At 35.7% G+C, this 14,680-nt stretch overlaps 1 protein-coding gene and 2 pseudogenes across 1 annotated transcript in view; 1 reads left to right on the forward strand and 2 right to left on the reverse strand.

The window, feature by feature from the left end:
- The window catches only part of KCND2 (potassium voltage-gated channel subfamily D member 2), a 498,561-nt gene that overhangs the window by 101,697 nt on the left and 382,184 nt on the right, over window positions 1-14,680 (forward strand). The window lies entirely within an intron of this gene.
- On the reverse strand, window positions 3,387-3,870 carry LOC143687091 (eukaryotic translation initiation factor 4B pseudogene; annotated as a pseudogene).
- On the reverse strand, window positions 4,742-5,286 carry LOC143687085 (eukaryotic translation initiation factor 4B pseudogene; annotated as a pseudogene).

Below are 14,680 nucleotides of genomic sequence, written 5' to 3' on the forward strand. Positions count from 1 at the left end.
ATGAAGGTGGCTACACTAAATAGCACATTTCAATGTAGATGGAACAGCCTTGTTTTGGAAGAAAATGTATTCTGAAACTTTTATAGCTAGAGAGAAGTCAGTACCTGGCTTGAAACCTTCAAAGGACAGGCTGATTCGCTTTTAGGGGTTAATGCAGCTAGTGACTTTAAATTGAAGCCAATACTCCTTTACATTTCAAAAATTACATGGGCCTTAAGAATTACGCTAAATCTACTCTGCCTGTGCCCTATAAATAGACAGCAAAGCCTGGATGACAGTGCATCTGTTTAAACCATGGATTTACTGAATATTTTTTTTAATTTTTTTTATTTTTAAACCTTTTTATATACAAAAAAAGCAATAAATTTCCAAGTACATTTTAACAAGTAGTTATAGAACAGATATCAAAGTTTAGTATGGGTTGCAGTTCCATAAATTCAAGTTTTTCCTTCTGGCTGATCCAAGACACTGGAGGTTAAAAGAGATATTGATACAGTGATTCAGCAATCATACTATTTGTTAAATTCTATCTTCTCTGTTATAACTACTTCTTCTTTGATCCTTCCCCAAACTTTGGAGATATTTGGGCTATGCCCATTCTAATTTTTTCATGTTGATAATATAGGATGGGAAATAGAAATAGCTGATGTTCTTGGAGATGCTAGCCCCTCTGGGTGTCAGGACTTATCTGGCCCAAGAACCATCTGAGGTTGTAGGTTTCTGCAAAGTAATCTTAGAGCATGAAACTTCTGTGTAGAATCTCAGATAGAGCCCTAGGTGTTTAGGGTCAACAGGAATAATGCTGCTTGGGGCAGTTAGCAATGTCTAGCTGAAGCTTGCATAAGAATAGCCTCTCAACTCTTTGAACTCTCTTAGCCACTGATGCCTTATGTTGTTACATTTCTTTTCCCCATTTTGGTCAGGAAGGCATTGTCAATCCCACGATGCAAGGGTCAGGCTCATTCCTGGGAGCCATGTCCCACATTGCCAGGGAGACTTTTACCCCTGAATGTCATCTCCCATGGAGGAGGGAGGATAATGATTTTCCTGTAGAGCTGGGCTTAGAGAGAGAGAGAGAGAAGCCACATCTGAGCAACCAAAGAGGTTTACTGAAACTCTTAAGCACAATTATAGGTAGACTTAGCTTCTCCCATACAGAAGTAAGTTTCATAAGAGAAAACCTCAAGATCAACTTGGGAATCCCTAATATTTGAGAAAGTATCAGGGGGTTCTCAGATGGAAAAATTTAATGGTGCCAAATTTTTTCTCTAGTCCCTCAAGGAACTTTGGTAATACTTTTTAATTATATGCCCAACAAACTCTGGGATTACATTAAGTAATATCTGGGTATTACATTAATCTATGCAGAATTAGGCCTTCATTCCCATCTGAACTCCATCTGTTTTGGTGTTTTAGATGAGCTCTGTTTTGGTTTTTTAGATGAGCTATCCTGGCAGATTGAGTTAGATTGTGTGCTACAGAAAATTTAGGTTTTAGACAAATTAACCTCTCTTCCTTTGGTTTCAAGCAGTAGGTGAAGCACTAAAATGCTCACAATATCTGCTTTGCCCTTTATTCTGATTTACCTTATTCCCAACCAAATCGGCTTCATTCTTATCTCTACTTGAAGCCTGATCTCTGTTGGTTTCTTTAACAGTTGTTGTATGCAGCAAGGCTGACTTTCAGAGCTGTAGAACTCCAACTCTGAGTCTTAGGTGGCACACATGTACCCAAAGTTCCAGGGAAATACCAGTTTATACACATATAGCATAGCATCTTAGAATCTGGAAATAACATTCACAACTCCAGACGAAATGTGACTGCTATATGAACTTACAATCAAGGCCCCAATTTTTTTATCAGTATTTTCTAAAAATGAACATACAATTTTTATTCATACTGAATATTTTAAGTCCATTATTGAGATCTACTGATCCAATAAGAGATTCCTTACAAAATATGACTGTTCATTGACAATGACTCTGGTCAGTGAAAACTCTGATGAAGTTGTACAATGAGATTAATGTTTTTGTGCCTGCTAACACAACATACATTCTTTATCCCATGGATCAAGGAGTAATTTTGACTTTCAAATCTTATTAAGAAATACATTCTGTAAAGCTATAGCTACCATAGATATTGACTCTTCTGTTAAATATGGGAAAAGTTAACTGAAAACCTTCTTGAAAGGATTCTAAATGGCATTAGGGATATTTGTGATTCATGGAGAGGTCAAAAATCCACATGGGAATTTGGAAGAGGTTGATTTCAACCCTCTTGGATGACTTTGAGGGGTATAAGACTTCAGTGGAGGAAGTAATTACAGAGCTGGTGAAAATGGCACAAGAGCTAGAATTGGAAATGGAGCCTGAAGATGGGGCTGAATTTCTGCAATCTCATGATAAAACTGTTTAGATGAAGAGTTGCCTCTTATGGATGAGCAAAGAAAGTGGTTTATTGAGATGAAATCTACTCCTGGTGAAGATGCTGTAAACATTTAATGAGGATTTAGAATATGCCATAAACTTAATTGGTAAAGCAGGGGTAGGATTTGAGAGAATTGACTACAATTTTGAAAGAAATTCTACTGTTTGTAAAGTGCTGTTAAATATCATCACAAATACAGAGAAATCTTTCAGAAAAGATAAGTCTTTGATGTGACAAACTTAATCATTGTCTTATTTGAAGAAAATGCCACAGCCAATCTAACCTTCAGCAACCAGCACCCTGATCAGTCAGCAGCCATCAATATTGAGGCAAGACCCCTCATTAGCAAAAAGATTATGGTTTGCAGAAGACTCAAATGATGTTTAGCCTTTTTATTTTTATTTTTTGCAGTAAAGTATCTTTAAGTTAAGGCAATCAGGGTCTTTTAAAAGATAATGCTATTATGCATTTAATAGATTGCACAATTTATATGCATTTGGAAACAAACAAAAAAATTATGTGACTTGCTTTATTGTGATTTTTGCTTTATTGCAGTGGTCTAAAACCAAAGCTACAATATCTTCAATGTATGCCTGCATAGAGACCAAAAGTTTTTTTGGAAGATGAAGGATAGAAATAAATTAAAGAAGAAATTGAACCATTATTTTCATTTCTACCATCTTTGCTAAGTCAGATTTCAGTTATTCATTGTTCTTAAAAGTTTATACCTTCCGATAACCTGTAGCTTCTCATTTCCCAGAGTAAACTGGAGGTACTGATTTAGACCTCCAGTTTGGACTGGATATGGTGGAGATGATAATTAATGTTGCTTTGGTTATTTTTTTTTTTTCCAGGAGATGGTGTGTTTTATTTTGTCTTGTCTGGATAGAGGTTTGATTTGTTTTCAGATGTTCCAGGATGGAGTCAGACTAGGAGAAAGCACAGGAAGATGTAGAGGCTTATTCAGTGCAATCCTCCCTCTCGTTTTCATCTTCACCATCAACTGAGAGAGTAGCATACTTGCTTGCAGAACTGAACTTAGAGACTGGATTTTCTTCAGTTTTCTTTGGCTCAGATGCAGATCCGGGTCTTTTATACTATCTTTCCTATCAAACCCCTTACAGTGGTCTTTTCTCCCTCCATCTCCTAGACTGTAGATGGAGGTCCCACTTTTGGGATGCTCACCCCATCTACTTTGTTTTTATCTTTTCTTTCTGGTCCTTCCTCACATGGTTGAGCTGAAGGTACTTTTCCACCATGTGCAGAAGATTGCTGCTCTATGCCTGAACTCTGAGATTGAGCAGGAAGATTAGAACTTCACTTCACCCAAGCATTCTCCTTTGGTTGAGAGGCTGGAATTACCTTTAGGCACCGATCAAATTTTGGAGGCTTAGAAGCTGGAGAATGACAGTTTTCTTCCTTACTGAGTGTCTCATTTTCCATAAACTTCTCACTTTCTCTCCTTCATGCATTTCCTTTTTTTTCTGTTTTGCAATATTGACATTCCTTTGTTCTTCCTCATGCAAAAACATTTTTAAAAGTTTTACATTTAGTCACCTTTGCTCATTTCTGCCAGATATGGCAGAGGTCCGGGTCTGTGGTGACTCACTTCCTATCCTCAACCATTCCTGTTCCTGAGTTCCTTCACTTGGCCAACTTGGTGTCTTTTGTGAGATGGTTGTTCTAGTTTTGGCTCATCCAGCTGATACTACAATTTCTCCTGTTCCTTCTGTAGCCATTCTTCTACTTCCCGTTCTCTAGCAGCTGTGTCAACAGGCTTTGCCCCTCCAAAGATGGAAGCTGCTTTACTGGAATGGGAAGTGCTAGCAGAGGAATCATCTTCCTGAGGAGTAATCTGAAGCTTTCGATTCAGATTGGTCTTTGGGGGAGACCTCTATCATCACATCTATAATCATCTAGAAAGTAATAATCTCTGGAGTTCTGCAGCTGATCGTCTGTCTGTCCTTTTGGTCTTCACAGTGGTCCACCCCTCCTCTGTAGTCAGCCTCCCTTCAGTACACACTACCAAATGCTCTTTTGCCATCTTGGAGTCATAACCTCTATCATAGCCTCTGCTGCCTCATTCATCATAGTGATCCCAGCCCCTTAGCGATCCATATCCTGGCATGGGCTGTCACGATCACCATCAGGATATCCATCACAACACTGGTCTGGATCATAATGAATCATAATGATCATGATACTTGTCCCCAAAACTATCATCACCTCTTCTAGGAGGGTAGTCATCAAAGCTGTCTGTGGCAGGACAGGCCCTCCAGTCTGTATCTGCTTTGTCAGAATCCAAATTTCCGTTTCAGTCAAAAGAATGATCATCTCTGTCTTTATCCTGTGCTTGATCAGTGAGATCCACTCGAATTCTCCTGGTATCTAGACACTCTTTATTGAGGCTCAGGGCAGGGAACAGGGAATCCAGGTCCTCAAACTCAACATAACCCAAACCTTTCAACCTCTCTGAATAGTTGGGTTCATGTGATAAATGCACTGCACTGATATTTAATCCTCCAAAGAATTCCTTAATAGAATCTTGTTACATCACAAGGCAGGTTCCCTAAAAACACAGTGTAGGGTGGCAATTTGGGAAGACAGCTCCAGTTGTATTGGGTTCCTGAGCAGCCCATGGAGCAGTGGGAAAGATGGGGAGACTGGAGGTGCCCCTTATACATCTTCATTACTGGGTCATGCGGTTGAAACATCTCCTCCCAGGTCATCTGTTTCGTCGGCCCAGCTGGCTGGTTTGGGAACATAGGTACTTGCTCCACCGGTGCCCCCATCCTCAGCCAGGAAGTCTGTTAGGGAGATAGTTTTCCCCTTCTTATTCTTTTTCACTGAGGCTGCCATGTTGGGAGAGGTGATTTGGTTACATTTTACCCTTCTTCTTCGATACATGTATGTGAGTGAGAGTTTAAGAGTGAATAATATCTTTTGGGTAGAGGTAAATTGGTTAAAATAAAAGCATAAACATTTCTAATTAATATTTCATTAGAGTTAAGTCAAAGTATCAAAAAATGCCCCAATCAGCTTTGGTGTTCTCCCTAAAAAAACCTGCAAAGCTTGTGACTAATTAGTTAGTTTTCATTTTCTGCCTTACTGTATTTTCAGCTTTGTGAAGTTAAAAAGATGTCACACCAGTAACTTGTTATATATATATACAAAGAAATGGTACTATGTTAGTCTTCAAAGAACAACAGCTTGCGGGATTCAATCTTTTAAAGTACATGCTTCACTGGTTGCAATTAGTAATCAGTTTCCTTCAGGAAATACATGAAATTAAATAGTAAAGTACAGATCTTAGCAGTGCTACAGTCTCAGGGCTTCTGAGGGCATGATTTCCACATTAGCCTGAAATAACTGACCTTCCTAAATCCAAATGTAGAATCTGCACGAATATTAATTCCCCCATTCAGTCTCTATACCTCATTGCTTGGGCTGTATTTACCTTTTGGCACTCTCCTTGTTAATAGGAACAGTTTCTTAGAAATTAACTTTCCATGATGGCATAGTCAACTGCTAAACAAAGGTTTTGTTTCTAATAACCTTTTCACATTATACTTAGTTCATTCATTCACTCAGCCAGCAATATATGTCCTCTACCATTTGCCAGGCACTTGTGTAATGACATGTAATCAATTTACAAAACTAAAGGACTCTACCCTCCTGAAGCTTACATTTTTGTATTGAATAAAGTTAATAATAAGCATGTATGACAAGCAGATTACATGATGTGTTAGAAGGTATAAATGCTATGTAAAAATGAAAACATAGACAAGAATAAGGGAATCATGAGGAATCAGATATGAGGCAGGAGGGGCAAGGAGGCAGAGGACAGTTGCAATTAAAAAAAAAAAAAGGATGATCTTTATAGACCTTTCGAGATGATGATGTCCGGGCTAAGTCTTGAAGGCGGCCAGGGACTCAGCAGGGAAAGGGAATTCCAGGCACAGGGAAAAGCCAGAGCAAAAGCCTGAAAGCAAAATCAGTCCCTGGTGTGTTAAAGGAGGCCAGTGTACCTGGAATAGATGAGAAAGGGGGGCTAGTAGGACCTGAGGTCCGAGAGGGACAGGAGACAGTGGCCTGCAGCAAATCATGGAGAGTATTATTTGCTTTTGTGAGGACTCTGTTTTTACTCTGAGAGAAATGGGGAGCTACCACAGAGTTCTGAGCAGAGAGTTAATATCATACTACATATTTTTAAAAGATCCCTCTGGCTGCTATTGGAGAAAAGTCTGTAGTGAGATACTGGCAGAAGCAGAGAGACTGGCAAGGATGATTATGCAGTAATTCAGGTGAGAGATGGCGTGCTGAAGCCAGGGTGGTAGTAGTGGGAAGTGGGGGAAAGTATTTGGATTCTAGATACATTTTTGAATGTAGAGCCAATAGAATGTTGTAATGAATTAGAATTGACTTGAGAAAGACACAAAATTACATGTATTACCTATGGAAAGTATAGACATTTTAGTAAATGATATTCAAAGCAAATAATAATAGTAAATAATATTTGTAGTACTACTGTGTGCCAGATGCTTCTCTAAGGGTTTAACTAAATCCCCACAACAGCTGGTGGGGGATAAACTATTGATATTCCAATTTTACCTTAGTGGTACGTGTGGTACAGAAGATCACAAAACTGAAAAAGGACAGAGCTGGATTCCAGGCACTGCAGTGTGATCATAAATGGCACTATTCACACACTGAATGTAACAGTATTCCAAAGCCCCAAATAGGAAAAGTTAATGAGTACCTCTTATTTTAGAATGAAACTTCTCTCACTTTTTTACAAGGATAAGATCACAGAGCTGGGCAGTGTTGATGGTGCTGAAGGTGTCTGATTATATTAATTCAAATAGGCTGATTTATTCTGTAGGAACAAACTGCTAAGTCTCTCAACAAAGGTTAATTTCTCCCTGGTGTTGCAAGCTCCCCACGGACCTGCTGCAGCTCCATTTCCTATTATGTTCATTCTAGGGCTCATGCAGATGGTGCAAGTCTTATCTGGGAAACATGTCTCGTGATTAATGGAAAAAAGAACATGCCAAAGCACAGTGTACCTTTAAATCTTCTGTTGGCAGAAAAAGAGATCACCTATCCAGACCTTTCATTGGCCACAGCAAGTCACATGACCAGTCCAGGGTGCAACAGAGCATTGCTGTATACGTATCCCAGAGGTACAGACTCCATAAAGAGGGAGAAGAAATATTTTGTGAATAGATTATAATCTACTATAGTGGTACTGCCTTAAAATGAACTATTCTTACATCCAGTGTGGCTACTAATGTCCTGGCAGCTTCCAGGGTTGGAAAGGCCTATAGATAAAATAAGAGGCAGGAGAGCTAATGCATTCCTTGTATTGGGAGAAGTTTTAGACTCTAAACCAGTGCCTAGGAGAAAACCTTTGTGAAGAACTGGAATTTATGGGTTTCTTAATTTGCGGCCTCTTTCTCTGGATTTTCTTAGCAAAGAAATTGTAAGATTCCATGAAACGCTTTTTCTCTAAGGGAAAATAAATATCCCATACCCTAAACTGTAAGGGCAAATCTCAGATCTAGCCAGCTTCATAGATCTCACAAAGGGAAAGAATTAGCAAGATCTAAATATAGAGTTATAATATTTCAATACTGTATCATTACGCATACATTAGAGAATATAGGTAATATCATAATGTATGTGTTTGCTCATTTCCCGCATTGAATGCGAGCTCTTTGGAAACAAGGCATATGTATTACCAGTTTTCTCTCCTACTTAGCATAGTGCTCTGCAGCTACAATGTAAAAATTCATAGAATGAATGAGTGAAGGAATGGCTAACTTGAAGCCAGGTGATATGTAATCAAGGTTGTCCTAAAAGCAAGTGGCATACTAACGATTCCAGTATTTTAGTTTTCACTCTTTGTGCCTCACTCCAGAAAAATCTGCATGAGAAAATCAATGGGATTTATTTTTCTCCACATCATGGCAGGAATGTGTGGTGGAACCCCTTCTTTAGGAAATGCTTGTTCAAGGAGAAGGTCTCACTCTCAGACTGACATACAAGTGAATTTTTGTTTATCAGTGAACATGTGTTTTTTTTTACTTTGGTCTCACCTCAAAGAGGCTCTTTTATTGCTTTAGACATAAAGTAAGAGCTATATCGCAGAAGATTTCTTGAGTTTTAGAATAATTTTGTGATTGTTTTATGAGAGTAATTTACTATTTATTTGTTGATGTACCTCTTTTCTTAAAGATTCTTCAGTGTCCAAGGTGTTCAAACTTTGATATCCAAGATATTCTCTTTAAGCTCCACTTTCCTAACCTCTCTGATAGGTCTAGAATTGCTAGAAACCAAATTATCTGAAAAGGAAAAAAAAAAGTGGAATTCTCTTTTGAACACTGTTTCAGAAATTTAATGGTAATATTGTTATTCCACTAGTCAATGAATACAAGTTTATTTTTTAATCTGAATTTATTGAATTTCCTCTTTTCAAAAGAATTTACTTCAGAGATTTGGGAAACTATAAATCTTGCATTTTAGTTTAGTTTAAAGAAGAATACTTCTTTCAGATGAAAACCCTCTTGGTTTTGGAATATAGGGAAAAATATAATTTCAATGGTTTTCAATCATTTTTACAAAGAAAATCCTGTCTTAATAAATTGTAGACCCATTTATTTGAAACAAATGTTCTTTCTATTCGCCCCTCTTCTCTTTTTGAATCACAATTCTAGAATATTTGCCCAAATATTCAAGACTGTGGATAGACATTATCTTTTCGGCTTACTGCTACATTTCTTTGTTTCCTGATAGGTTTCTTTTTCCTTAGAGAAATAGAAGTGTTAAATTTAGCACTGTCACATATTCCAGGATCAAAGCTCTAAGTGCTAAGTCCTCAAAATGGAATAGCTGCCACCAGTCTTTCATCTCCAAATCTTTATGAACCTGGACTTTTGGACTGAAGTTAGAATTCTGTGAATTGAATTATTTGTTACAAAGTTTTATTTCAGCTTGGTACCCTTTACTTCATTTCCCCTCAGGGATCCTTTTATTTCACTAGATCTTCTCTGGAAAATAATACCTTTAAGTGACTTGTGTCTGAATCCCATCGGAATTTTCATATTAGTTACCAATGCTTCGTGACTTTCTTCCTTCCACGTCTAATTCATTATTAAATTCCAGGTGGAATATACTTGGCTTTTATAGAAATTATTTCTATTCTTGCATTCTCATCTTATTTTTACTTGCCTCTAATTGAGGATTAGATTTTTGAATGTAGCATCAATTTATTTCCTTTTTCTCCTATAAAGAAGGTAGAAGAATACTATAGCTTGAACCTTTACATTGATAGGCTCTGTAATTAGAGAATATCACAGAAATAATCTTATCTTACAAACAGTACTCAATAGATATTGTATATTAGATCTACATTTTCCTAGTTAAAGTTCAGAACCTGCTTCTAGCCTCTCATTTTTTCTATTGGACCCATTTCAACCCAATAACCAATGTACACTCATCATCTCACATTAGAAGGTAGGACACTCTGTTTAAAAGAGTTAATTCATATGCAAATAGGCAAGGCTTTCAATTTCCTCCTTACAGTTGATTTGGCTTTAACTTGCTCTTCATTTTTGAGAATAAAAATGAACTTGTTTGTTTTTCTATTGTATCTGTTCTCTGTAAGGAGGGATCTTCCATACATAGAGAACGTCATCAACAGCTTTCTCTACACAGGGAACAAAATGTTCAAAAATATAAGCTCTTAAAGCTTTAAACCATCTAATATCATCATAATTTGAACATCTAGATCCATCGATAGAGCAGGTGTTAGGCTAAGATAAATTAGAATAACATATATTGAAATAATTTTTGGACTGAATTCCCCTTTTAAAATTTCATTTTGCATTGATGTGTGAGCTCTGTAAAATAACTTGGAACATTTACTCACAAGTTTTCCTACATACTTCTGAAGAATTAAGACACTATCATTCAAGTCAAACAACTTTAAAAATTTTTCTATCTCCATCATGAATTTTTCAGAAACTTGAAATCAAATGAAAATTAAATACAGGCAGTAATTTAATATCTTTCTGGCTAATTAATAATTCCAGAAATGTAAACAATTGAAATATTTTATCCGAACAGCGTATTTATATTTTTAAAGTTTATGCTAAAAAAGTCGGTTATGTTATTAGCAAAATTTTGTAGAAAGGGTGGATTGAAAGTTTGCCTAAAATGCCATTTTCTGATAGGTTTTGTGTTATTTTATTTATCCTAAAGAGAAGTTTGTCTCTTTTAACATTACTTATATTCTGATTAAGTATAATTTTTACCCCTTATCTGCATGATTACCATAAAAGTCTTTAACCTTTGTATTTTTTCATCGTAATGCCAACTATAATGCTTACCCATATTTATTCAAATAACAAATATTGAAACAAAAATTTAAAGGGAACAAAAATCTATGTATTTTGACACTGTGACAAATATATTTTGAATGGGCATTTTATGATTCTTCTTAATCGACTTACTTCCTTCTACACTTCAGTTATGTTCCAAAAGAGAAAAATAGCTTTGAGCTAGGTTTAGGTAAACGAAATCATATTTTCTGTGACAATTTTTGGTTATTTCTTAGTTGAGACACTGCAAGTATCTCTAATAGGACTCTCTGTTTGTTTTGTTCTACATCAATTTCATCTTCCAAACTGCCACCAAGTGAAACTTAAAAATATATTTAGTCTTATTTAAGAGACAGTCTTTAAAGATTTTTCATTGCTTTTCAGATAAAATTTGAAATCTCTAGTAGGCAACTCAACTCCTTTCTCAGTTTCTTGCAGTTTCTTTAAGCCTCTAAGATATGTTCTAAGTTATTGAAACACTTTCCATTTCCCAAATACATTCTGCCCTTTGATACATCTGTATATTTAGATATTCTGTTTCTTCTGCCCAGTGTACTTCTCCCTCTTCACCCACCTTGCTATATTTTAATAATCCCTTTAGATGTATGTCTCATAATTATTATTTTTTCTTTTAGCTTTCCCAAACCTCCCTCTCTCCTGGTCAAAGTACAAGCTATTCATGATGTCTAGAGAGCTTCTGCCCCTTTCTAGTAAAGGCACTTACAGCTGCTTTGTAATGATCTCTCACAATGCATCCTGAGCTGCTTTAAAAAAGAAGCCACTCACCCCCACTCATCCTGTTCCCAGCAGTTAGCATAGTACTGACAAAATGTTAGGTGTTCAATACGTGGATCTGATTTTGTATGTAGGCATGTATTTTTGTTTAATGAAGAATCAAAACCACTGAAGAAAAATCTCTAAAGTCTCTTAGGCTGCTGAATTTATGGTTTGTGTAGATGGTGTTTGTTTCCAATTGAACATGTATTTTTGAAGGAATAATAACATAGCAACTTTTTTTTTCAAAGAAACTCTATTAAAAATAGAAATGTGTTAGGAAGTTATTAATTGAGGAAGTCTGCCCATGCCACTTCTAGCTGAAACATACTTTGACATTTAGATTCCTTTTAATCTCCTGTATGTAAATGCTAGGTGGTATAAAACTTATTACATACCATGCAAAGTCTTCTTGAATCAAAGAATTGTTGTTCAGTCCAAATCCCTGTCAGTTTAAATGTACCATAGCAGTGGAAATAGGCCTTTCCAATATGCTGCATGAATTTATATTAAAGCTTGATAACTGAACTGTCAGGAATCCTAAATTCATCAGAGACTGTGTTATTTTTATGTAGATAAAAAGATATGGTTCTCTAATCTATTATATGAATTGTCATCGTATTATTATGGTTAAAGCTAATGAAGCATTCTCTGGTGTTTGAAACCCTTTTAACATAGTGTTTTCCTGAGGAAACTCAAGTTTATAAGTGAATTAAGTCTGTTTATGTGGGTGTTGTAATGATCATGAAATTATTTCTCCACGTTATGAAATAACCCCTTCCTGACCCGATTAAGGTCAGCCTGACCTAAAAAAAGAAACAGATCTTACCAATTTAATCAAAATAGAATATTTATGATTTTTAAAGGGAAGATTTTCCTATGAGAAAATTAGTTGTCATAATAAGCGTTTCTTATTAAAATCTTAGTTGTACAATTGGGGCTATGATAAAATTGGTTTTTGACATTCAGTACCAACAAAATACAGACCTACTACCATGCCCTTGAGATATATCTACTAGTGGTGTATTCATGTTTGAAATCTCTTTCTTGTCTCTCAAACAAGAAATTAAAGAATGCCAAACAAAATTCCAGATGAAGTTTTTCCCCACTTCTACTCTTTCTCCTTGAAATTCCATTAAATTTAGATGAATTCCAGTTATCATAATAAGGGTGCTGTGAAGAGGGTGTCACAAATTGCACATATACTGTGAGCCAAGAACCCAATTACAGATTGGCAATACTTTCAAGAATCTTTTGGCAACTTTTAGGGAACCAATTGCAGGTTTTCTTTGCATTAAGAGTGTAAATTATTTTAAAATGTCAGATATATTCAGTTGCTCATTTTTTATATTCCCCTACTGGTATTTTTTTCAAAAAGAGATTTTTCACTTCTGTTCCTTTCATCTCAAACATATTTGCGTTCGACCTGAACTTACCCTCTTTTGAAATATTGAACTATTGAACTGAATAATCATATTCAAGCACACTGTACATTGACTCTTTATTTCAGTGCATTACTTTATTCTACCTTTCTAGAGTCATGATGAACAGCAAGCTTGATCTGTTTTCTCAATTAGATGCTAAAATGTCAGCAATTAAAAATTCACCCTTGCTGCGTGTAAAAAATATTTCTACATGTTTATCATCTTCTTTATAACATTCAGATAATAATGTTTCATTTTTGCTCAGCTGTTTTGATAGTGAATAGTCAGGATCTGAAGCTCATGTGTGTTTGTTTTGTTTACATGAGAGATAGGGGCTTTTTAGTGTGCATCTTCTAGTCCCACAATGTCTCTTAATGTGTTAACGCAAATTGAATTTAAGATGCTTTCAAATCAGAGTGTTAGATGTGGTATTAAAAAAAGTGCTGAAATTCAACTCTAAAAAAATTAGTTTCCAATTCTGGGTCAGCCTATAGCAGCTGTGATTTTAGAGAAGTCACTTAAATTTTATGAAGGCTAATTTATCCCCCTAAAACTAAAGATAATAATCCTGACTTGCCCCCATATGAATATTATTAGTCAGATCAGAGAAATATAATATATAGATTTCATTTTAAATGTAAATTACAATATATAGGTGAAGGACTTGCCACACATCATAATGCAATAGTTTTATTCCTTTCTTTAATGCATGAGAAATGCATACATACAAACAGCTAAATGAGATGTGATGGGCGCAAGGTTTTATAGCAAGAAAGGGTATGTGATAGGATTGATAAAAGTTAGATTCCCTACCCTCTAGACTGCTTTTCCATAAGGATATTTCACTTAATTTTTCAAAATCGTGTTTGGTACACTGTTAGAAGTTTTTCTAGAAATGACCAAATTTTAAGTGTACTTATTTTGTTTAAACATCATTTTCCATCCTCTTTCTCTCCTAGAAAAAAAAAAAAGATATATAGTGTCAAGACAGACTTACATTTATATTCAGGACCTATCACTTATAGAGATTTTTGAACTCTCTACATTTTATTCTTATTTGTAATAATGGAACCCAGTATATTTATTTCACATTCTTCTTTTAAGTAGCTAGTATTCTAAGAACCAACCATGTTCTATTGTATTTCCATGGCTTTGCACAAGCTGTGCTTTCTGCCTGGAATGCTCTTTCCCAATCCATCCATCTAGAAAACCTCTGTGAATGCTTCAGATTTTGTATCAGATGATATTTCCCCAGTAAAGCTTTCTGTATAGCAGTCAGCCAGTTTAGTTGTTCTTCTTTGTAAATTCACACTGCATATACAGTGTAGTCTCCATTAAAACAACTAAAGTACTGTTTTTCAACTTTTTGTTTGCTTATCCTTGCCTCAGTTACACTATATACTTTGAGAGGGCATACTGTATAAATACTTAGTGACTGAATGGCAAGAGAGGAAAACACCTATGCCTGATATTTAAGGCACACAAAAAGTGTTAGTTTAACTTTTCCTTCCACTTTATTCAAAATATATATGGATATGTGCACATAATTTTAACATTAACATTTATTATTTTAAAATGTTTATGAATACAATATTTAAAAATTTATCTTGTGTTTGCCACAGATCATAATTAATATTTAGAGGGATAAAATATAAAACCAGCAGAAATATATCA

Source organism: Tamandua tetradactyla, chromosome 1 (assembly GCF_023851605.1).
Source record: "Tamandua tetradactyla isolate mTamTet1 chromosome 1, mTamTet1.pri, whole genome shotgun sequence".
Lineage (NCBI taxonomy): Eukaryota > Metazoa > Chordata > Mammalia > Pilosa > Myrmecophagidae > Tamandua > Tamandua tetradactyla.